Source organism: Oryzias melastigma, linkage group LG3, assembly GCF_002922805.2.
Source record: "Oryzias melastigma strain HK-1 linkage group LG3, ASM292280v2, whole genome shotgun sequence".
In the NCBI taxonomy this organism is placed as follows: domain Eukaryota; kingdom Metazoa; phylum Chordata; class Actinopteri; order Beloniformes; family Adrianichthyidae; genus Oryzias; species Oryzias melastigma.
This window is the reverse complement of record NC_050514.1, coordinates 26425899-26450913: the sequence shown is the minus strand read 5'-3', so window position 1 is coordinate 26450913 and position 25015 is coordinate 26425899.

The window sequence follows — 25015 nt, the reverse complement described above, 5'->3', positions numbered from 1 at the left end:
AGTTTAGCTAGTATTTAAGCGATATGCTAGCTTTTTGTCTAATTTTGGCATCTACTTAGGTGTTCTTTTTGCTAATTTGGAGTTTAGCTCATATTTAAGCAACAAACTAAATACTTTTGCAACATTGGCATGTATTAGGAATTTTAAGCAATTCAAGTTTTTCAGAAATTTAGGTTAACTTCAGCGCTCTGTCATAGTTTTTTTCAATGAAATTTCCAGTCTTTTAGCAAATGTAACATTTTGCAAATAGCTTTAGCAAATCCCTTCAGCAGTTAAAGTAAATCGCATCACCATCTTCAGCAAAAAGCTTCAGCATCTTCAGCAACTACTTTCAGCAAAACGCATTCCCTTTTTTCTCAAAAAGGTGCTTTTGAATGATTATTCTATAAAAGCCTTTTTTTACTACTAGGTCTACTTTGGAATTCACTGAATGTTTTTGTTTTTATATTTTAAAAAGTGAGTTGTTAACGAAATTATTGATCATAGAACCTTTTTTTCTTGAAACTTTGACAAATACGACTAAGAGCGGGTTTGTGTAGATAACTGTTTATGTAAATGTGTGTGTATTTATGTTTAAATGTCTATTTAAAATCTAGGATGGGCTTAATATTTATGTAAAGATAATTTTCTTTGTTTGTTGGTCTTTACTTTACTTTGGTTGATTTAGCAATAGGGGCATATTTTATTTGTTTTCTCCTTTTTGCTCCATTTCTTAACTGTTATAATTTCATTTTGTATTTTTTGATGTTATGTGTTTTTATTAAAATAAATATATATTTTTTAAAAAGTATTTTGAGAGTTCATTCTCAATGTGAGCATAGTGGTTTGAAAAATGTATTTTGTTGCTACACTCCCTTTTTAAAATCTTTGTTTTTTCCGTAATTATATTTGGAATAAACTACTGCTTTTTCACATACTGTAGCTACCATTGACATCTACTGTGAATTTCAGATAAGTGAGAAAGTACACGTCCAGATGATAAAGGAGGAAACGATATTAGTGGCCTCTTTGTGTCATCATGCAGAGAAAGGGTTTCACTGAGGCTTTTACAGTTTAGGATTTTACTTTTTTCCTCTAAAAGTCTTTAAATGGTTCCAAAATGTGGCAGCAAAGGCTAAGAACTCCACACAAAATGAGACGCTTCAGAGAAAAGTTGGTTGCTGTCCTATCAGACAAAATGTTCAAAGGAAATTGTTTATTTTTTTCCAAAAGATGGTTTTCTATATCAGCCAGAAAAAAACTTTAGTTAAAAAAAACATATAAAGTTATAAACAATGAAATAAGTCAAAAATAAAATATTTGTTCTAACTTTTAGACAAAAGTTGATTTTTTGTACCCATTCTTAGTAATGTTTTTATGCATTCAGGAAACGAGTTCTTAATCTAGATTAACAACAACGACACGACCATGCCGGGCTCTGACGAGTGGCTATAGCTGTCTGGGAATGAGGTCAGGAGGTCAAGTGCCAAAGCATGGTGTCATGGAATACAGACTCGAATGATGGAGCATGTGTGACTGAAGAGCCTAACAGATGCTGCCGGGGGGGCAGACTCACAAAGACACATACCAATACAAAGTCTTTTCTGCGCTGAAATCTTGAGCAAACAGACGTTAAGAGTCAGAGTACAAGTTCAACTCAAGGTGAGGAGACACAAACACTTGAAGAAGTCGGAACACAGACGACATTGAGAAAATAATAGAAGAACACACACCAAGAAGCTATCAGCCGGCTATGTATTTCTCCATTTATGTCAGTATAGTTGTATAACCTTTCTAGTGTCCTTGGCATCTGATCTGTTAATAAGCCTATTTGTAAAAATGACAGTGGCAGGCGGCATAAGCTTGGTCCCACTATTCCTTAGAGTAGGAGTCCGTTATCCCGCCTCTCAGCTCATCTGGCAGAGGTGAGTGGATATCACTCTGACTGCTGTGACAGCTCTACTTTAGCATATTCATGACCAGTAGAGTCTCATTTCACAGGTGTATTAAAATATCTCTAACCCCTTTCTCCTCCGAAGCCTCGTCTCACACCACAATGGCTCGATGCCATGCATGAAAATCGATTGGGAGAATATGTAGAAATGTAAGCATGCATCAGAGGCTGGGTCAAGAACCTAATTTCACACTGACACGAGAGGTAATTTGGCTGCAGAAGTGTTTGTCAATTCGCCATTCATTTGAGCAGGCACAGTATTGTGAGGGCCCTGACGCCAGTGCAAGGTGGCCAACCTGAACGCCTGTATTTATGGCGCACTTTTGTGAATACATTATGCCTGTCACAATGAAATAAGTGACATACTTACATGCCGCAAGGAGTAAGTCCAAAGGGGTGAGCGCCGGGCGAGGCAGAGATAAGAGGAGAGGTAATTAGTACATTCATCTTTTTTATGATATCATTTTTCAGACATATATGATCACAATGTAAATTAGAAATAAGGAGGGACCTGCAGAAAATGGAATTCATTTGGAGCGGGTCAATCGCCCTACAATAGCGGCGCTGGGAGGCCGGGTGTAATTTACGGTGGTTCTTGGCCCCCTCTCTCTTCTGCCATACACCTGGCAGAGGCTGATACCCTGCTGCTCCCCACAGCTGCTGGGCCTCCTCTCCCACAGATAACACTCTTTCTCCAAATGAGATTCATTTACTTTGCAGGAAGAAGAAAAAAAAAAAAAAAGAAAAGCAAAAGGAAAGGAAAGCAGTTCTTCTTTTCAGCAGAATTCTTGTCTCTCTCTTGTGATTCAACCCTAAGCACTTTCTGTAATGGCATTCTATGGATTATTGATTTTTGATTTGGTCTTTTTGCTCAGCAGATGCCCCCCATTTTAGCAGAGCCATTACCTCCATAACGATTAGAAACAAAAAGTTAATTATGTAATTATAAAGCCAATAACAGCCTGTGCTGGTTTACCCTGCGTTAGTCGGTTTAAACATTATCTCTTGTGTGCACATCATAACAGGCGGAATGTGAGGAGAGGAGATTAACGCCTTGGAAAGCAGATGCGGAATTTAATTCTCCAGTCCATGGCTGCCTGGGAAACCATTAAGTAATCACAACATTCTCCCTCGATTAAATTCACGGCTGCCACTTTGCACACAAAGGAAATGGGGAAGAAGAGGTGCCTGCAAAGCTCTCCAATTTTTATTGACTGTAACGTACGTCAGCCCCTGCCTGCAGGCAAAGATGAATAAAACTGTTAAATAAGGAGCCTCAATCTGTCCGAAAATGAAAAGTTCGAGTGTGCGAAATAAAATCTAAGTAAATCGAAAAATGGAGAGGTTGTGTCGTGATTTGTTCGGCCCGATAAAACTCACTCAGAGCAGGTGGAATAAATGGGGGAGGAAAAAAGATGCACTTGATATTTCCCCATTATTTTCAGTCATTTTACTCAGCCACAAATGATTTTTGTCCCCAGAAGCTACAGATAAGGTTGATGGTGAAGAAAAAGTGGCTCCGCTGATTTAAAAGGATTAAACCCTCACAGATACACACAAGCACAAGCGTACTTTGTGTCGGTGTGCACACCTACATAGACACAAATGAAGCTGGAGAGGCACTTATTGATAACCTGAGAAACGCACAGTAAGTGTGACTAATTGTGAGAAATTTTTTATGCTCTTGAAATATTTACTTAATGTTACGCAATGAAGCAGCATGAAACGGCCCTGGAGGGATAGAGGTCAGAAGGGCAGCCTCCTTCTCTAAATGAGCACTTAAGGGCAGAGAGAGGGTCCTGCTCTGATTAATTGGGTAATTCATTAGTTTGGTTAAACCGTTTAGCAGGATGGGTAAGAAGAGGGCCTATAACCTGAGGGCTCTGCAGGCTAAAGACAAGGAGGAATACTGTGGCTAATGTAAGATAACAGCATCAAATGAGCTGTGAGGAAAAAAAAATGCACATCTTCACAGCCGTGAGCTACAGCGGCTCCTCTTCTAGAAAAAAAAAATGATTGCATATAACTGGAAAGTTGCATTACCTGCGATAACGCAAGTGTGATTGCTTATTGCTGAAAGTAGTCGCTGAAGATGCTGAAACTTTTTGCTGAAAAGTATGACACAATTTACTTTAATTACTGAAGTTACTTAAAATGAAAAAGTTATTTGCGAAATTTACTAAAATACTGTAAATTTCATTAAAGAACTATGAAAAGGTGCTGAAGTTGACCTAAATTTCAGAAAAATTTGTAGTAAAATTGCTTAAAATTCCTAATACATACCAATTTCGCAAAAATATTTTGTGTGTTGCTTAAATATGAACTAAACTCCAAAATAGCCCAAAAAACCTTAGAAAATGCCAAATTACCAAAAAAAAAGCTAGCTTTGAAACTAACTAAACTCCAAAATAGCCTAAATGTTTTCAGTAAACTAAATTAATTAAAATAACATTACCCTGTTGCTAAAATAGAAGCTGAACTCTATATAAGCCTATGAAAACCTCAGTTGACAAAAAAATTGTCAAAAACTAGTATTGGTTAAATTCCAAAATATCCTAAAATTTCTCAGTTTCAACTAAAATTCCTCAAATTCCAACTAAATTAGTCAAAAACATTAGCCTGTTGCTAGAATAGAAGCTAAACCCTAAATTAACCTGTTGATATCTCCGAAGATAACAAATTAGCAAAAAACGTTAGCCTGTTGCTAAAATAGAAGCTAAACTTCAAATTGGCATAAAAAACCTCAGTAGATGCCAAATTAGCCAAAAAAGTTAGCTTGTTGCTTAAATACTAGCTAAACTCCAAAACAGCCTAAAATTCTTCAGTAAACTAAATGAATTAAAAAACTTTAGCCTGTTGCTAAAATAGAAGCTGAACTCTAAATGAGCCTATAAAAACCTAAGATGACAAAAAATAAATTCCAAAATATTGTAAAATTCCTAAAATCAAAAATGTCAGAAGTCAGAAATGTTAGCCTGTTTCTGAAATAGAAGCTAAACTCTAAATTAGCCTATAAATACCTCAGAAGATAAATTAGCCAAAAACATAAGCCAGTAGATGCCAAATTAGAAAAAAAAGCTAACACATTGTCTAAATACTAGCTAAACTCCAAAACAGCCTAAAATTCCTCAGTAAACTAAATGAATTAAAAAACGTTAGCCTGTTGCTAAAAGAGAAGCTGAACTCTAAATTAGCCAACAAATACCTCAGAAGATAAATTAGCCAAAAACATAGGCCAGTAGATGCCAAATTAGCCACAAAAAAAAAGCTAACACATTGTCTAAATACTAGCTAAACTCCAAAATAGCCAAAAATTCCTCAGTAAACTGAATTAGTCAAAAACATTAGACTGTAGCTAAAATAGAAGCTCTAAACTAGCCTAACTAGCCTAAAAAGAACAGAACCCCTTTACCTGATGTGGGTAAAGGAGCAATAAATTATTCAACTGTACTTTTAGAAATTCTAGGAACCACAAGCATTCTTAATTTCAACATATTCAACAAGGTTCTTGGATTTTAATCAATTTCATCTTATCTGTCATCCCAGTTAGCGTATTCAATGCTTAGGTGTAACACACAGAACTTGAATAGGCAGAACACGTCTAAACAGGAATCAGGGATTCTCTGCCAGTGCTGTTCTGATCCTGTGTGAATGGTTGTAGAAACAAACCAGTTGGGCCTGATTGAGAAGCTTATCAATGGGCACGGACAGACAAAGAGCCAGCCTTTGCTTGCTGCCTTTGTACTCATTTGAAATTCAGCTGTTATCTGGAATGTACCAGCTGTCCACTGTACACAAAAAAATGGCTGCCTTTCCCAAACCCACTTCTGGCATTTGCACCACTCCAAGAGGAGCTGGGGAAGCTCCGCTCCGGGCCTTTTTGGGGGACAACTGGAGCCCCCTGAGAGGAACCTGATGGACAGAAAAGGAGGAGCATAGCAACAGGCTGGCACTCACAGGGGGTTGAGTATGTATTAAAAAAATCTAAGGTTGTAATTCCGCTTCTATGCCAGTGTGTGTAAAAATAAAAACCCTTTCATGTTTTTGTGTGTGTGTTTTTAAGTTCTAAGACACTCAAGGTAGTGGGTTTTATTTCAACAAAAAAAGTGTAATATTGACTTGCATTTGCACTCATGCTGGAAAGACTCTTGGATCAACGTCAGAGCATTTACAGCCTGAGCATGATGAATAGTAGGAGGCTCTTTGAAGTAAAGCTCGTCCAAATACAGGTAAAGAAGTTTCCCTTTTAACATACAAGCTGAGCATTCAGGAGCAGAGCCATCAGCACATACTTGAACTTCCATGTGGGATTAATTTGTGTCAATACATTTGCAGTAACACCCATCTCACCTTTCAGGGCTGTAACTCATCGGCGCGTTGAGACTTGCTTGTTACGATTGGATAATTGTGTGAATACTTAGTAAGCATTCACACAATAGTGATTCTCCTGTTTCTTTCACAAACGTTTTTCAGTAAATAAAAACTCAATCACACTTTCAGCAATGTTAGTATCAAAACGCTCTGCTTGTTCAGGACATTACTGCTTACACTTATGGTATTCATAAACTTCATAATTTTGAAATATTGAGCTAAATATTCCCTTATCTCTACAGTAATTTTCTAAATATTTGGAGTTTAGCTAATGTTTTAGCAACATGCTAACATTTTTTGGCTAATTTGTTATTTACTGGGTTTTTTAGGCAAATTTAGAGTTTAGCTTCTATTTTACCAACAGGCTAACGTTTTTGACAAATTATGTTTAATAAGGAATTTTTGACTATTTCGGAGTTTAGCTAGTATTTAAGCAATGTGTTAACTTTTTGGCTAATTTGGCATTTACTAAAATTTTTTATACTAGTTTGGAGTTTAGCTACTATTTTAGCAACATGCGTAAGTTTTTGACTAATTTCTACTGTGGTTTTTTAAGCTAATTTAGAGTTTAGCTTCTATTTGGAGAGGTTGTGTATTGTATTTCCGAAACAGGCTAACATTTTTGACTAATTTAGTTTACTGAGGAATTTAGGCTGTTTTGGAGTTTAGCTAGTATTTAAGCAACAAGCTAGCTTTTTGGGCTAACTTGGAATATACTAAGGTATGTGAGATAATTAGGAGTTTAGCTTCCATTGTAGTGACAGGCTAATGTTTTTGACTAATTTATCTACTCATGAATTTCAGGATATTTTGGAATTTAACCAATAATAAAGTTTTTGGCTAATTTTTGCCAACTAAGGTTTTTATAGGCTAGTTTAGAGTTCAGCTTATTCTATTTTAGCAACAGAGTAATGTTTTTTAATTCATTTAGTTTACTGAAAAAATTTAGGCTATTTTGGAGTTTAGCTAGTTTTAAAGCAACAAGCTAGCTTTTTTGGCTAATTTGGCATTTTCTAAGGTTTTTTGGGCTATTTTGGAGTTTAGGTCATATTTAAGCAACACACTATATATACTAAGGTTTTTTGAGGTAATTAGGAGTTTAACTAAATATTTTTGTCATGTCTTTTGGATCTTTAAGCAAATTTTTCAGAAATTTAGGTCAACTTCAGCACTCTTACATAGATCTTTTATAAAATGTTCAGTATTTTTGCAAATTTAACATTTTGCAAATACCTTTTGCTTTTTTTAGAAAATCCCTTCCTAAATTAAAATAAATTGGGTCACCGTTTCAAGCATCTTCAGCTACTACTTTAAGCATAAAGCATTCACACCAGCATTGTAGCAGGTAATGCAACTTTATATTTAGTTCTCTGTGCTTCTGTTTGGTGCAGTGTGATTCACATGTTGTTCCTCTTTCCCTCCAGGGGAGCGGGAGAGATTTCAGATTCCTGGTGGATCGTGTGTGCTCCTGTTCTTGGCCGTGGACTACGCCTCTGGCTCATCTTGGTATGGGACCTTTCCTCCACAAGTCCCTCTATTGAACTCTATTCAAATACGTAGTTGTAGAGTTAGATAAGCTAATTCTTCTTTAATAATCTTGGTAAATAGCCTGTCCGTCATGGGAGAGGATCTTTCCTTCATGTTGGCATCACTAAGGTTTCTTCTTTTTTTTTCTGAATCTGTTTTTTTTTTTATAGGAGTTTTTCCTTACCGAGAAGGAGGGTCTAAGGGATAACAGGTTTAGCTTTTAGTTATTGTTTATATTTTATGACTGACCTTCTGCTTCTGTAAAATTTCTGGCGTGAAGCCCAATGAGGCAATTCTTTTGCGATATTGGGCTATATAAATATATTTGAATGAACACATGTTAATTACATAAGACTAATTCTGTATATTTTATATGCGACAATTTCTAGATAGTTTCTTCTTTGGTTTCATTTACCCAAAAAAAAAAGGGGGATCCGCTCCAAATGATGCAAGAATGTTCACCGGTCAAAGGCTTTTTCCAGCTTTACAGAGGTGTATTATGTTTGCAGCGGGTATTCTCTGTCTTTTGCCAGCCCCAATCCTCCAGAACCCCTGTTGCTTCCTTCAAATACCCCCCACCTGATCCACACCTCTACAGGCTATCTGCTTTCCCAAAATACTTTGCCTTGTGTGTCAATAGGAGAGTAGCAAAACAGAAATAGCTGACCTTTCCACATCTAATTAAACAGCAAATTTGAAGGTGTTTACATCTCAAACATGCTCGCTCAGAGTCGCCTTCCAGACAAGTGATTGATGAGCAAACGCCTCGTTTATATCTAACACATAAACATCCACTCAAGAGCAAATTAATACAGCCGCATATACAACCGAGCACATTCACGACGCATAATGCACACACACCAAGCATGTGACATAAAGAATTTGCTTTCTTTAAAAACTGAACTCCTCTTAGAGACTCTTTTGAACCAGGTCAAAGCCCCCACCCACAACCCTCGGCAGAAAGGATGGGAAAACTAATGACTACAATGGAGTGTTTGCATTTTTCTTGGGTCCTGAAAAACACAAAGAACAAGGCCTGTGACAAGCTCCATTATTTGGTTGCTCTGCCAGTGAGAAGACAGCTCCTGCTGGATAGATGAAAGTAGGGGGGTGTGGGATAGGGAGGACAGAAGAATGGAGAATGTGTGAGTGGGGGGTGGAGAGGGGTTATGTGTGCGGTGTCAAGATGGCCAGGAAGATGGCAGGTGATGAGGACGGTCCCGCCCTCGCTGCCATAACCTATGTCGCGTGGAGCTCCGGGCCCATCAGCGCATAGACAAATTATCGCAGGGGGAATTTCACGGACAGGAAGAATCTGTCACCCAGTGGAGCCCTCCTTCTAAGAGACTTCGCATGCCATTATGAGCTTCTTTAAAAAGGAAAAACTCGCTGAGAAGCCAGTGTCGCAAACCCTTATTTTGAGACGTATGAGGAGGTGTTGGTCAGAAGTTATATGGAACTTTTCTCTTTTTAACTAATAAAAAACACTTGTGAGTATGTAGTTGCCATTGAATATTTTTTGCAGTACTTTTGAGCAGGTGAAATGAATACCTAAATTAGCTTTAAGCCTCAAAAACCACTATTTGTATTATAAGCCTTCACTTTACTTTTATTGGGATGTCAGACATCTTCACTAAACCCGGACTTTCAAGCACGAACACTAAAAATCCTTAAAAATATAAATAATGCCTCTCAAAGGGGTATTATGCCTACTTAAGAAAGTTCGATTTATAAACTAGGTCTTTGTGTTTAATTGGCAACTCCCCATGGACGTTAACAATGTCTTGAGTGTACTACTGATGGATAAACGTAGCGTTAAGCCTCTAGTTACATAGGCAGCAGTTGTTGAGAAATGCGGGCAAACACATGATGTCAGGTATTGTAAAGAGAAGGACTGTTCCAACAGGAGTGGAACAAGCCGTGATAAATGTACTATTTATTTGGGATGTTAAAGCAAGTACTGCAGCGTGTAGTCTCTCCCCAAATGGAAACACGAGAACAGGGAACCTATTAAGACTTTCCACTCCCATGTTCAACATATACATCATCGCTGATGTCAAAGACGTTTCAATCTTAAAAAACAAAAACCATTAAAGACAAATACATGTCCCCAGAAAGCGGTTTAGCACAAGTCAACTTGGAAATGGGTGTAATTTTTCCTCCTTGTTTATTCATTTATAAATTAATATAAAAATAATGTTAAGGGCAGTGAAATTAATTATAAAATTAACAACATTTGGGAAAAAATTAATCGCGATTCATTTGTTTTGTTGTTGCCATTTATTATTTGCAAAAAAATCACAATATAAAATCACACGCCAAACTGTACATTTACCTCCTTGTTTATTATTCTATAAATAAATATATAAGTAATGTTTAGGAATGGGAATCGATTAAATAAGGAATGAATTAATTGCAAATCTGGAAAAAATTAATGGTGATTAATCGCGATTATTATTATTTTTTTTTTAATCACAGAATGTGCCAGCCACTTATTATTTGCAAAAAATCACAATATGAAATCACTCAGAATATTGTACATTTACCTCTTTGTTTATTAATTTATAAATAAATATGAAAGTAATGTTTAGGGCCGGGAATCGATTGGGGAAAAAAATAAATAAATTGCAAATCAGGGAAAAAAGAAAAAAGAAAAAAAAAAATCAGGGAAAAATTTATCGCAATTTTTTTTCTTTGTTACAGTATTTGCTAGCCATTTATTTTTTGCAAAAAAAAAATCACAATATAAATCCACACGCAAAATCTTATATTTAGCTCCTTGTTTATTAATTTGTGAATAAATATATAAGTAATGTTTAAGTCCGGGAATCGATTAAAAGAAAGAAAGAATTAATTGTGAATCTGGGAAAAATAAAACTTGATTATTGCGATTTTTTGTTACAGAACTTGCCATGAAATTACACGCAAAATTGTATATTTAAAACAATTATTTTTATCCCTTTAAGGATCTAAAACTCAGTTTTTATCTACTTCTGAACTAACTTTATTTTGAATTTGAAAGATTACTGCCTGTTTGGTCTCATTTTAATCTGCAAGATGCACCTATGTGACACGACCTTTATTTTGTCATTTTTCCATGTTGTTTTCACACACTAGACATAAAATCATGCAAAAACAAAAAAATCAATCTCAAAAAATGGGATTCGTTTTTCTGTGGAAACCTTAAAATTGTCTGTTTTTACAACAAAGAATGAAAGTTTAATCATAATTTTATAAAAACAATAAGAATAAATTTCCCAACAAAAGAGTCAACATGTTTTTAATGAAAATGCAGAAAAATAAGGTGAAAACCACAGATTTCTTTGGGCCACATTTACTTTTGTTTATTTTTGTTGACAGCACAGATCTCACATCTCCATGAGTTTCAGCTTCCAGACAGTCCTCAAAAAACAAGAATTTCTCTCCTAATAGCACTGCTGTCTATTTGAATTTTTTCCTGGATTTCTGTTTTTTTTCCTTTCTTTTTTTTCTTCTAAATTTTCTTTATTGTGAGTGTGAAAAATAATAAAACATTTCTTTGGGAGAAGTTTGATCCGACTGGATTTCAGGTCGGCGGTGGCGAGGTGGGGGCGTGTCTGTCCACTCTGAACTGCTTGGTGGGCGGGACTTTTACAGTGAACTGTGGAGTTTCCACCAATTTTTAGACAACACCAGTGCTCGTTGTTGTGGAAAATGTATGTAGGTCCCCATCCCAAAATAAAATAATAGTCGGTTTAGTCGTTGTTGGATTTCTAATAGCTCCATTTGGCTCCGCCCCCCCATAGCTGGTGCTTCATTACAGCCGTCGGCTTCCTTATTAAAATAAAAGATCGCTTTTGTCTTAAAATGACAAATAAATGCCATATTGTCTCTTTAATTTAAAAAAGTCTCAATCACAGAATATAAAAAAATTTTTATTTAGACAAAGTTTTATTTCCTGCAGGGCAGGACGCTTGAAGGCGTTAATAAAAATTAACGTTATTTTATTATGATTTATTAATCGCGTGCATTAACGTGCAAACATTCACAGCCCTAGTAATGTTTTATGATCTAAACTTGAATCGTTTTGGTCTTTTCAAACACCTCTGGTGCCTCATTGAGAGATGCACCCCCTTCCTCTTTTATTACATCTCTATCATTCATGAGACCAAAACATGAGTAATCATGCTCAATATTTTATATAACAGGCTGTATTACAACAACTTATTCTCATTCAGAGTGTACGCATGTATCCAAACATCTCATCCAATAATAGGAACAATGGGGCTTTAGGTTGTTCGCGGAAAGAAGCCACATCTATTGTGCTGAAAGATATCATTCCAATTGAACCATTATGACATGGCCTTTTAAATTTGTCTTGGCCAACACAAAAGACCAGTGGCCCTTTAACAAATGTGAAGGGGATTATACTATTCCTTCAACGTCAAACCCCACAGCCTTTCTCCTCTCTTTCACACAGGGGCATGAACTTGGATGGGTCCTGCTTTCCCCCCTACCGAACACCACATTTTAAACACACACTCACAATTGGCTGGATTAACCTGCTCCCTGCCCCCCCTTGAGTGGAGCAATGCTTTGGACTCGACAACCCCTACAACTGCTTGAAACCAGCACAAGTGCATGCTAACTGGATTGTGAGAGAAGGAGGAAAAAAGAAGACAAGTGTCCCTAACTTTTCTCATGTCACTTTCTCTCACAGCCCCCACTGGGTATCGTCCCCCGCTTAAAAGAGACTCCTTTGAACTGGATTCATGGACCATTTGCATAAGCAGATTTGGGTGAGGAGAATGGAGGGGTATTTCGGCTGGTCATTAATATGCCAGCTAATTCAGCACATTGTAAGCCCATTGATGCATCACTAAAGGGCAGTTATCCCATTGCCGTTGTTTAGGCCTGAACCACTCTCAGCGGTTGTTACAAATTACAGACTTAATTGATTTAAAATCTGCCATAAACTGCACAATGAGCAGAGATATGAAAAAAATTGATGACAGACCAAAGCCAAGTCGGGATTTATTTTTTTTTAGCACCACTGCTAATGTCTGCCTGATAAATGAATGGGCTTGCAAACAGCTGTCAGATAACCATCACAAATGGATGCTCCTACTTCTGGTTTACAGTCAACCTTGGTAAGTGTTTGTACTCATTTTCAGTACATTTGCAAAATGATGCTCTTAATTTCTGTTACAGCCAGGGTGTTAAATTTAAGTTTTGGATCCCATTCAGCGATAATTCCGTGCAAGTGCTTATTTGGAGCTGCCCTGACTCTGCCATGGTAATGGGCCTTCCTCATTTTTGCTCTCATCATCTATTAGTGGCTGCAATAAAGCCTGACTAAAAATAAACACGGCAGTATTGCACACTTGTTACTACAATGCAATGTAATCCCCGGGATATGCTGAACAATATTAGCTTTTCAATTATTCCACAGAGCCATTGAGCCACAGGCGATTGAAAAAAAGCTGCAACCCCAGTTTGTACTTGAAGGTTGACCACCATAGTAAACTACTGGACATGTGAGGACTTTAAAGTGACTATTTTTTTATTTAAAAAAACCCGTCCCCAGTAGTGTTGTAATTATGATTATGAAGTTTTTAACCATAAACCCACAAACTAAATGAGTTCAAAAGTCATTTTTTTATGTTGATCTAAAGCCTCCGTTTCCAAAATCTCCTCTGAGGGGGTGTGGCTTTTGGAGCTGAGCTAAGAAGCTCCGCCCCTTGACAGAGATTTAAAAGGAGGAATACTCGGATATGCAAAAACTAAATTATTTCTTATTACATTTGTTTGCTTTCATAAGAAAAAATAACACGATTAAATGTTAAAAACTCCAAAAACAGGATTTTCATATACGTCATTATTCTATTCCTATCTTCTCTTCCCACTCCTCGGTGAACTGATTCCAGTATGGTTATATTGAGGAAAGTACATGAGGCGGTAATGTTTTATACTAGTAAAGCAAATGGTCTAGCAGTTATGATCACGAGGGTTTTGTTACTGATTATGCAACTGAGAGAAAATGTGACAATGACGATAATGAAAGAGTTAATGGTCAGGATGAAAAAGGATGAAGTCGGTGTCTCTTCCTGAAAAAAAACCCCTAACAACACTTCAGTCGTTGCTTTTGAGAGTGAGTTCCTCCGGGGGTTTGTATGCTACGGGGGCCTCTCTGTGTATTCTTCTCTGCAATGTCCTACCCCTGATAGGGCCACATCAAAGCTGAAGGAGCGGTGCTTTAGGGGAGCTTGGTCCCTTGACTCTCAACATGTGGTTTTGTGGCTCTGGACATCGGCACCTTTTAACTCATTCTGTCGAGATTAGGCGTTGGCTTCAATTGGGCATTAGTGAAACTATAGTAACCAATAAGAAGCTTGTCACTGAATGGAAACTATGTATCTTGTCACAGGGGAGCTGTCGGAACATCACAATCCCAGACAAGTTCCTCTGCGGGATTTTGGCTGCCTTGACGGGGGCCTCTTCTTTTAACACTGACAACAAGAATAGTTCTTTAATACACACGCACCTTTTTCTTTCATCTGGAACAGCAGTTGTACTTTCTGATCAAGAAAAATATATTTTTGATTCCTGCTCCCTATGAGTATTTTATTATTCCAGTTGGGCAAAAAAAAGTATTAAAATGAATTTTAAAAAATCCTCCTCACAGTTGTGACAAAGTTAGACTTTGGAATTCTGGGAAATAAATAAAGGACTGCATCTCTGCTGAAGTTGGCTGGCACAGGGCTGGTCCTGGGGTGAGAGGATGGACAGGCGGAGGGCCAGGCAGTGTTGTTGGGGCCCTGGCTTCATTATGAGGTGCAAACACAGCTCCAAAGTACTGAGACCCGGGGCTCAATCAGTCAGATCCTGGCCTTAGCCTGGGCTTAACATGAGCTAAAGACTTCAGACACATCACACATTTGTTAAAGCCAAGTTCCTGAAGCAACTGTCACTGGCTAGGAGCTCCCCCAGCAACTATCCTCTCCAGATTCCTGTTGAGGTTCTTCACACTTCTCCAGGCTGGCTTCACCGCACACCAGCCCCGGTTAACAGCTTGAACTAGTAGTTAAAACAATCAAAGCATTTGTTCACCAGTCGACGCTGGTCTGCCCCCTTGATTGGTTTAACACGTGTCTCCGGTGAAGTCTTTTACAAGCTTATCTTAGACACTAGTAAAACTTCTTAATGTATCAATTTGTATTTGCAGACGCAAAATAACTAAATAACAGCAGAAATATACTCATCATAGCATTGACATTTGGCTGGTGCTTTTTGTCTTTCCGTTTTGTTATAAAGCCCCAGTTACAGTGATCATTTGATACTGCTCACTCAACACAAGTCTCACTCAGAGCGGAGAGAAGCAGCATGAGGGTGGATTGATTTTTGGCTGGGTGCTGATAGGCAGTGGGAAGACAGTAGGCTACCAGACAGAAGCTTGGCTGGACTCGGCGAAGACTGGAGCCTTCTGTGAGGTTGCTTGCCCCACCACATGGAGTGCTCCAACAGTGACCCTGCGCAAACTGGCAACTGCCAACCGTCTGCTTCCTTCTGCTTGGCATATTTGGCCATTTAGTGGGCGCTTGTGAAGATCAAATGGGTTAAGATCGCCCTTCTTAGTGAGCGGAGAAAAAAGAACATCAAAAAGGTGTAAATTTCACTTCCCCACTTTTGATTAAGTCAAGCATGAAAAGAAATGTAATACTCTCAAGTGGCAAGGGTTTACACTATTGATGCTGTTACTTCTGCTTCAGGAGGCCCAATCAGCCGACAGGGAGCTGAGTAAACTCGCCCCGAGTTTTAGGGGAGGCCAGATGGAGGGCTTTTGCAGTGCCTGAAAAGACAGCTTAAGAGCTCGCCTCCTCAATCCCACTCAATACTGACTGTGTGAAATCCTGGCCCTGGCTAACCCCCCAACCCACCCGCCTTCTCCAAAGCTGGTGGCTACCACCATATGGGCTTGTTTAAAAACTCCCACAGGCTGGTACAAAGCACAACAACACAGTTTTCATATCAAGTACTCCCTCAAAGAGTCCCCCCCACCGACTCTTTCCCTTCCGATTCCAAAGGCTGTCATGGGTTCTGCTCTGATTAATTGTTGGTGTTGGCCGTCTGTTTGGCAGATCATTTTGTGTGATGATTAATATGAATTTGAGACTCAATCCAGCTTTTATTTTGTACTAAATAAGCAAACGACTGAGTGGGACTTATGCCATACATTTCACCTGCAAAAGTATTTATAACAATATCAGCCAATTATTATTTGAGTGGCTGTCTAGGGTCACGTTGCACCTCCTTGCTAAGCTTTCTTGCAGCACAAAGCAAAAGTAAAGTAGAGCAGTGCCCCTAATATGTGGTGGACGGAGGAATGGAATGGCTTTTGTAAAGACTTAATAGAATCTTTAAGCGTTCCAACAATCCACTCCCATGGAGTTGCATTAAGTAGATATTGTAAAGGGACAATGACCTAAATAGCTCAACATCAACCTCATTAGGCATGCAGGCAGGGCCTGGGCCATTTCATGGTGAAGCTTTTGTCAAAGCTCACCCCAGGTAAGCATTAAATTGCAAATGATACCCTGAAAGGCGAAGAGGAGAGGACAGAGAGGGAGAGAGTGAATATTGCGAACACAGAGAAAATGGTTTTCAGGACAACAGAGAGTGAAAAGGCAGTTGGAGGAGCTGCTCTGACCGTAAAAAATCCAATACATCACAGCTTTTGGGGAGCAAATTCCACTCGTCTCCTAAGTGTCTTATTTGTAAGCAATGCTGAGCACAAGCCTGCATTGAGAGAGAGAAAAAATAGCCAGGGGAACAAGATAGAGAGCCTAATGACAGACTGATAGCAATTACTTGTTTCCATCAACGGGTCGTTTCCCACCCAGCATTCTGGGGGAAAATTGGATGAAGAGGGAAAAAAAAGAAGATAGTGTAGAGTGAGTTTGAAAATATAGTCTGTTGGACTGTCGCAAACTTTCCCGAAAAGTCAATCTTTTAGCAGATCAATAGTTTGCACCAATCTTCAGCGAATGACCCCTTGAATCAACGTGTAAATAAAAAGGCCTCTGCAGGATAGTTTGCAACTGTAAAAGATGCTCAGAAAAGGGAGGTGTGCTCCATCTGCTCTGTTACCCTTCCTGGTGAGAAATTTTGACTTTGCATATTCCTTTTCACTGGTAGCACAAGTTAAAGGACCCCCGAGGCCAGCGTTAACCACTGCTCGCCTTGTGGAGTGAAGTAAATTAAAGTGGGGATTAGAGCAAGAAAAAGTGTAGAGGAGAAGGAGGCCTCATCAAGAGCTCCTTTAGAGCCATATGTCTTTATGAAGCACCACAGTAGGGGCCACCAGTGAGCCCTAATGCAGCGTTCTTTATTCAGTCTGAATGAGAAAAAGGTTGGTGGCTGTCATCAAAACACACACAAGATGTAATTTATTTGTAAAATGAAAAACTAAAATATTGATTGCAAGATAAAATAACGACCAGCTTAAATTAAAATTGGGTTTTGGTGTCTTTAACATGTTTTTGTAGCAGTTTTCTCTTAAAAAAAAAAAGCTTGCAGTTCTTAGATCCGCTCCCTTCTGATGCATCCATTTGCAGACGAATATCCATAACGTTATTGTTGTTTACCTTTCAGCACTACCTGTCAGGAGTCACTACATTGGATCTGCTTTCACAAATTTTTATGTCATTTTTGACACAACCCTGTATTTTATACGGACTAGGGACCAGCACAGGGACACTCAGACTTGGACTCCTTAGTAGCTACGTAGCTTGGCCATAGCATGAAGGATCTTACCCATAGGGAAATAGTATTTTATTGTACATGGCGAGGTGTTGACGTCAATAAAAGATGACTTACCTCAGGCCCTCGCAAAGTCATGCCAAATTTTTTTAATTTGTCTTTTTTGTGTGTGTGTATGAGTTGTAATTGAATTTATTTTCATCTCTACACTCTGTTTAGATACAATAACATCATCACATTTTTTGAATCCCTGTGTTTTTTCGTGAAAAATAGATTATATTTTGAAAATAACCCAGATTTTCTCGTGATCTTTTGATGTAACTTTCTGCCAGAATTGATGGAAATACGCCAAAACGATCTGCTGCACGGCGAAACCCTTCGGCGGAGAACCGCAGTCTTTGGCGCCTGGTGTGACCACACCATAGGTTAACAAGGACGCCAAATGGAAGCAGCCTCCGTTTTGCGTCCAATGCAAAAATGAGGTGTAAGGATCCACACTGGAATTATCTCACCACCCCAACTAGAAAGTAATCTCTGGTTTCGCACATGCAAGTCCTACACCAAGCCAACTGACCCGTCCAGCCACCAGACAAACAGATCCATGTACGTCTTTGTTTTCCTCAACTGAACTGGAATCAGGATCAAAGCTATGTGGCTGGAGAGCTCCAATATTGCTCGCCATTTTTGTTTCACCCGTAATGTTAGGTTGGGATTGGGAGAGGCTGTAAGCTAGCGGGAGAGAGACAAAGGGGTGGTAGGAAATGATGGTGGGCTCACTCTGCAACCCTGTCTCAGTAAAATGCGTACATATTCCACGATTTGGGAAATACCGTGTATAATATACGCCAAAACCGGTTTTTGCGTGCATATAATACGCACGGTCCTAAACGTGTTAAATGTGTTTTCCACGTTTGACACGTCCCCTGGTGGAGACGTGAGCATCACAGACAGCCCCACAAACAAACAATTTGCTTTTCTAACCCTAACCATAACCGTAATCCTAACCTTAACCAGGAACGATGTCATCTAGAAAAGAGCCGGAGGATTTCTGACCACGTGATCAAAACGAAACCTAAAAAGCTGTGTATATTGTAAGCCGCGGCAACCCATTCTCTATCATTGCGTATTATATGCACGCAAAAAGCGTGTTTGGCGTATATTATACACGGTATTTCAGAGTGCAAAGTTGTGGAATATTTAAACATTTTACTGAGACCAGGTTGCACTCTGGGTAACCACAGTACCGCCCACAACTCAAAGGGAAATTGTTGATGAGCAACTGCAGCTGTGCAGAAACTATGTCTTAGAAAAAGACACATTTTTGGATTTTACCAAAAAACAACAACCAGTGAGAGTGTTTTTACAATAGATCAAATATGATTGGAGTACGACTATAAAGACAGAAAAGTATTTTTTGTTTGTTTTGATCCTAAATTAGGGCATCAGCTTATTAATGTATTACTATAAATATATATATACACACACACATATATGCATATATATACATACATGCACATATATATATATTTATATATATATACTTACATGCACACACACACCCCCACACACACACACATATATATATATATATATATATATATGTGTGTGTGTAAATCTAAACTGCATGGGCAAATGCGTTATATCTTTTCCAATTTAAATATTTGTTTTTCACTAACATCAGTGTACAGACAAACATTTCGTAACTGGGACCACATTAGCGCATTAATAGTGTGCTCCTTGTCTTGTGGCCTGCTAATTGGTAACATTTAAAAAGACCCTTCAACCTCTACACCCCCGCAGATAAATATCCTTGGGCTAGTAGAAGGAAATATCAAAAACAAGTGTGACCGCAGATAAAAGAGGGCTTGATGACACCAGCTGAGCAGGAGGCAATTGCATGCATGCTGGGAAATCCTTTTAAAATCTCCATGCATTCAAGCTGTAATCCCAGGAGCAGTTTTTTTATTTTTGAAGGTGAAACTTAAAAATCAGGATCAAATATGTTTAATGGTGTAATTTCAGACTTTTTAACATTTTCATCACAATTTTTATTGATCAATTCATCTGGACGTTCTTACTCTCTGCCAACGTAGTATGCAGAGTTAAATAGAGGGAGCTCAGTTGGCAGCAGTCAGTGGGTGCTCTAATGAAAGTCACTCCGCTGTCCTGCAGAGAGGTCAAGCTTTTACACCTGGCCACAACCGCATGGGGCCACACTGCATGCATGACCATGGAAACGACTGTCAGATAAGAAACTGCATAATTTAGATGTTAGGACCACAACAGAAGCAGAGAAAAAGGACAGTCTGGGAATAGAAACTGATTCAATTTGCTTTAATGCAATGAAAAAAATTAGCTTTTTACATATTGAAATAAAAGTTGCCTGTAGAATGTGTGTGTGACATGGATGTGAATGTGTGTATTGCCACCACCACACCAGAGGATGGCAGACTGGTTGATGAGACCCAGCTTCACAGAGCTTGGCTCCTGGCTGTGGCTGCTTTGGAAAAGGCTTACATGGTTTGATTTTGGCTCCATTAAGCACTACAAAGCCCGCTTATTCCTTCAATTCCACACCAGCCTCCAAATCATCCCGCATTCTATGAATTGTGAAAAAGGGAAGCAAAGGATGAAACATACAAGTTCTTTTTGGCTTCTGGCAACAGATTTCAAAGATATCTCAAAACATTTTGTTAGAGATGTAAGTGACAGGAAATCTTTTAAAAGCTGAAAAGTCGAGACTTAATAGAAATTAGAGCATTATTTTGCCCTGTTTGACAAATGAATTGTGCCTGCAGTTCAGCATTTGGAATAGTGACAAATAGAATATTTTTCTCGGGTTAAAGGATTTTGATTAATTACAAATTAGAAGTAAAAATCTGCAAGATGCCCTCAAGACCTTTAGGCTGCTGAAGTGTTCCAGCAGTGTTCATCTGTCCATTTGGCTGCGGCGTCCAGTCGTCCACAGCAGCTCGACTCTGTGCATCGGCTGATCCTCTTGGCAGCCAAAGATGCAGCACGCTAATGAAGAGGTAATGAGCCAGCAGATCCTTGCGATCGGCACCAGGGCCACAGTGCAAAAGTTTATGTTCCCAGGACATAGAGGGAGAGCATGCCGAACAAGCTGCAGGATGAAAGCTGGGCCTGAGTCGGCCGCATAGATCTATAGCCACAGAGGGGATTACAGACACCTACTTCCAGCTTAGGCTTGAGTTTTTGAAGTTTGAGCATGCTAGGGGAGGGATCCCTTTGGCAGAGTCCTGTTTGATTCTGGTGGGAGTCCTTCTCTAATCCCTCCTTCCCGTTCTCACCTTCTGCCTGATCCACTGCAGCCTCCCTTTCCCCGTGGTCCAGGATCATTATCCACCTTGGCCGATGGGCTCCCCCTCATTAATTTCCCTAAGCAGATTACAGAGTGTGCGTTTGTTGTTGTTGTTTGAGCCATCTGATTTGCCTAAGCCCTTTGTTTTTTCATCAGGTTTACACTTTAATGCCCCCCGAATGAGTTTCAATGACGGGGAGGATCAACCTGACCCACTGGCTCTGCAGCAGAGAACTTAAGAGAAGTGAGGCTGACCTGAGGGGGCGGATAAAAGGAGGGGCATCCTCGCCTCTCCCCTCTGAAGATCTCGAGGAAGAGACAAGTGACGAATTACCCTCGACTCATCTCCTCAAAATGGGGCTAAAGACTGGATGGAGGACTGGACCACTGCCTGCTGTAGACCAATAAGGACCACAGGCACATTGACAACTGCACCGTTAAGCTATCTAAACGCAGCCAAATACCTCTGAAAGATGAACCTTCAGAGTGGTGTAGTCAGTTGGCAGGCCATGCGAGCTGCTCTTTGAATTTGGGGCTGCTTGTACAATACAAAGCTGGTGGGGAATTAGTTTGCAATGAACACTTGGTCATTCTGGTCTCTTCATCTTCTCCATGTGACATCTCATTAGTAAGATGAACCCTGCCTGACCTGCGCCCAACAACACTTGGCAGTCCAGTAAGTGCCCCTGCCTAGCACACCTCTCACACATCATTATTACCTATTTGTCACAGTGAGATGAACATAATTTATCCAGCTTTTCATAAACAAAGGCGGTACCAGGATGCATTCATGCGTGGCCTCTCGTAGCCACTAACACCAGTGAGTATTCTGACCATTGTTCTGATATGAATGGGTTCTATGAGGCTGATTTCAGGTGTTCAAGACACAAAAATTAACTACAGCACTTAAGGTAAGAATGATAAACAGGGAGAAATGGAGTAACGTTTATCCAAAACCCACTTCTGATCCAAAACCTATGCAATTAATCTCATCAATGCAATTGACACAAGAGAGCATAAATGGACCGTGCAGATGAAATCACAAGCATCAACAGACAAGACTTTTATCAGGCCAACATCAGTGGGTTTAGTGTGGACAAAGAAGGACAGAAGCAAAAGAGGTTGAGCTGTTAGGACATTCGTCCACATAATCATCTTCATCCAGACTTAACAGTGAATGCTTGGGTAATAGTTAAGGTCACAAGTGTCTCTTTCTTTGACCTTGTGTCTCAAATCAATTATAAATATCAAAATATTATTGCTTAACAATAAGAAGTAACCATATTTTTTTAACTGCTGGCTAAAAAAGTATATTTTAAATATATAATGTTCACAGTTCAATGCTGGGCAGGACCTGGAAAATGCTGTGGCCTGTTTTATGCAAACCCACAATCACAGAATTCTATTTGCGTACATCTTCCCAGTGTTGAGTCAAAGCGGCGCAATGAATCACTACAAGCTGCACTGCAAATGGCAACAGAACCTAGGAATTTGGTCTTGGTTTAGACTAGAACATATAAAAGACACAACAACATGGGAATAAACTTGTGATTTATGCATGCATAAGCAAAGTATTTGTTTATGGCTCCCACTTGTCATAATTGGCCGTCTGCAGCGTCGACCACATCCCTGCTTTAGGTAGTCTTATTTCTAAACACGGTCATTCACTCGCATGAGTAATAGACTTTGTTGGTCTCTAACTGAAACTAGACAAAACATTTTCATTTCACATGTTTATACCTAGATCAAATTGATGAAAGGGCTTTTTTGACTTTTATTTGCACCAACAAAAAAGAAAATGAAGTGGACTTTACAGTGTAAAACAATGAATCTTTTGCCAATCGTAAGATTTTTTTTTAGACCATAAAAAAATCAAGTTTCAACATCACGAATCGTTGAATCACTCCTTATTCTAAAACTGTCCTTTACAAATAGCTTCACTTTAGCCACATTTATGTCCTTTCAGAAGTTGAATAAAGACAATATTATATTCACTTTTTGTTACTTTCAAGATCCAATAATTTCTGTTCATACAGTAATCATAGATGCAGATAGAGCTGCACAGGCTTCTGAAATGTCACAAGTCTTGACTTTTATATATGAAAAAAAAATCTAATTATGTGATTTTCACAATAAACAAGCAATATCAATACAATGTATTCAGTTAAACTCGCATATTTGGTCAATTTCTAACCTCAAAGGGGCCATACCATGATTTTCTTAGGCCTTTCAGACTATACTATAACCATAAATATGATCATATTTTACCTTCGGAACATTAAAAACAAATTATTTTTGAAATGTGAGCAATTTCTGTGGACTGTTTTAATACCCGGAAGAAAACGACTCGATCTCTGAGGTCCCGCCTTTCGCTCCTTGTAGGCCCCGCCCATTTCACAATGTCATTCTTGAGCCCGCTAATGAACCGTCAATGAGCCTACTGCACGTGCCTGCACTTGTAAACAACCGAACTATGTTGTTATGATGCATTCAAATACAATTACAATTAACGTATAATACAACACCGTCTATACGCTAGGTGCAGCGTTAGCCTGTGTGCTATATGCTTACGGGATACTGCGTGATTTGCTTTCGGGTCTGTCCTCTTCATTCGGTTTGAATGTAGGAATGGCACCAGCTCTGAGATTTAGTCTCTTGGCCAATCCACTTTGATGCATGCCAAGTTCATCAAAACAGTCACCCGTGAAGTGGCGGTCATGGACAAAGAGTTTCTGGTGGTTCTGTCGCGCTCTCCCAAAGATAAAATCCAACCATTCCTTTTGGAAGTTTAAACAACTAAATCTCTTGTAGTCAGATGAGCTTCATGAGCCACTTCTTCTCAGACTACAACGCTTTGCTGATGATCACCGCATGCTCTGAGGAGAAAGTGTGTGCGTTTGTTGTAGTCTGGGGCGGAGCCTGCAGCACAGATTCTTCCTGGAGGGGGCGGTTCACATCATGCTGACATCAGCATGTGAGAACCCGCTCGGTTTTGTGGGTATGGGAGGGGCTGCTGCTGATAGGTTTTTATAGGATTGCTCCTACCTGAACAGATCAAAATAACACTTTGGAGTTCTTGAATGAACAGTAAAAATCACTTAAAACCTAAAAAAGTCATATTTTCATGGTGATGCCCCTTTAAGGCCCAAAAAAACCCTTTCACATTGGGCTGATCACCGTCTCTCTTCTCCTTCTCTAGCATTTTAGTGCCTCGTTCCACATCTGGAAGAGCCCCGGTCTGGATGAGCTGCCTGCTGTGAGCATTTACTACCCATGACACACAGAGGATTAACCGCCTAAAATGTTGGGGTTGGTCATAACTTGCCTTTCATTTCTCACTGATGAAGTCAAATATTTGCTCAGAGCGATATTCTTTTAATATGATGAACTCTGTGCAGTAGCGCGACCCCTCCGTTTGACTGAACTTTAGCTTTTATAATACGTGTCAAAGTGCTCTTGTATGCTTCAGCAAAATGCGCTAATGCAAGGTGAGAGGCGGGCCATGTGTTTTTTGTTTTATGATTCGCCTGCTGCAGTCAAACCCTCAACTGTCATTCTGTGGTTCTGAACCCAGCTGCTCTTCCACTTTTTGATAAAAAAAAAAAGATTGACACCAGAGGGTGGGGAGAGGGTGGCCCATTACATTCGGTGGTGAAAAGAAGCTACAAGCGGTGGCTCCCTGACGGCGTCACCCCACTGATCCTGCAAATTCTGTAAAGTTTGTGGAAATTTAATAAGTGCCGCGGCTTTGTGTTCACCCGCAGAGAGACCTGTTGCTGGGAGGCACATATGTGATGGTTTACCCGCAAACACTCGCAGGCCTGTTACTTAAGCAGACAGAGGGAAGTCCCTCTTAGTTCTGCATCTCTCTGAGCCCGAGCGGGAAGCGTGACCCCAGGGGCTGCACTGCTTCAGCCAATATAGACTCTGTACGTCCTGAGGGGGAATAATATGTGGGGCTGGTTCAGGCCTGTTTCATTTCCCCTCCCTTCTTGCTCTCCCTTTCCCTTCTCTTCAAAGGCCTTGCTCAGCTGCTCCTGCCAGGCTACAGAGCTCTTTGAGTTAAAAGGACAGCGATGCTCATTTGAAATCGTTGCCTTTGCTCCCTCGACTACTTTTTTTTT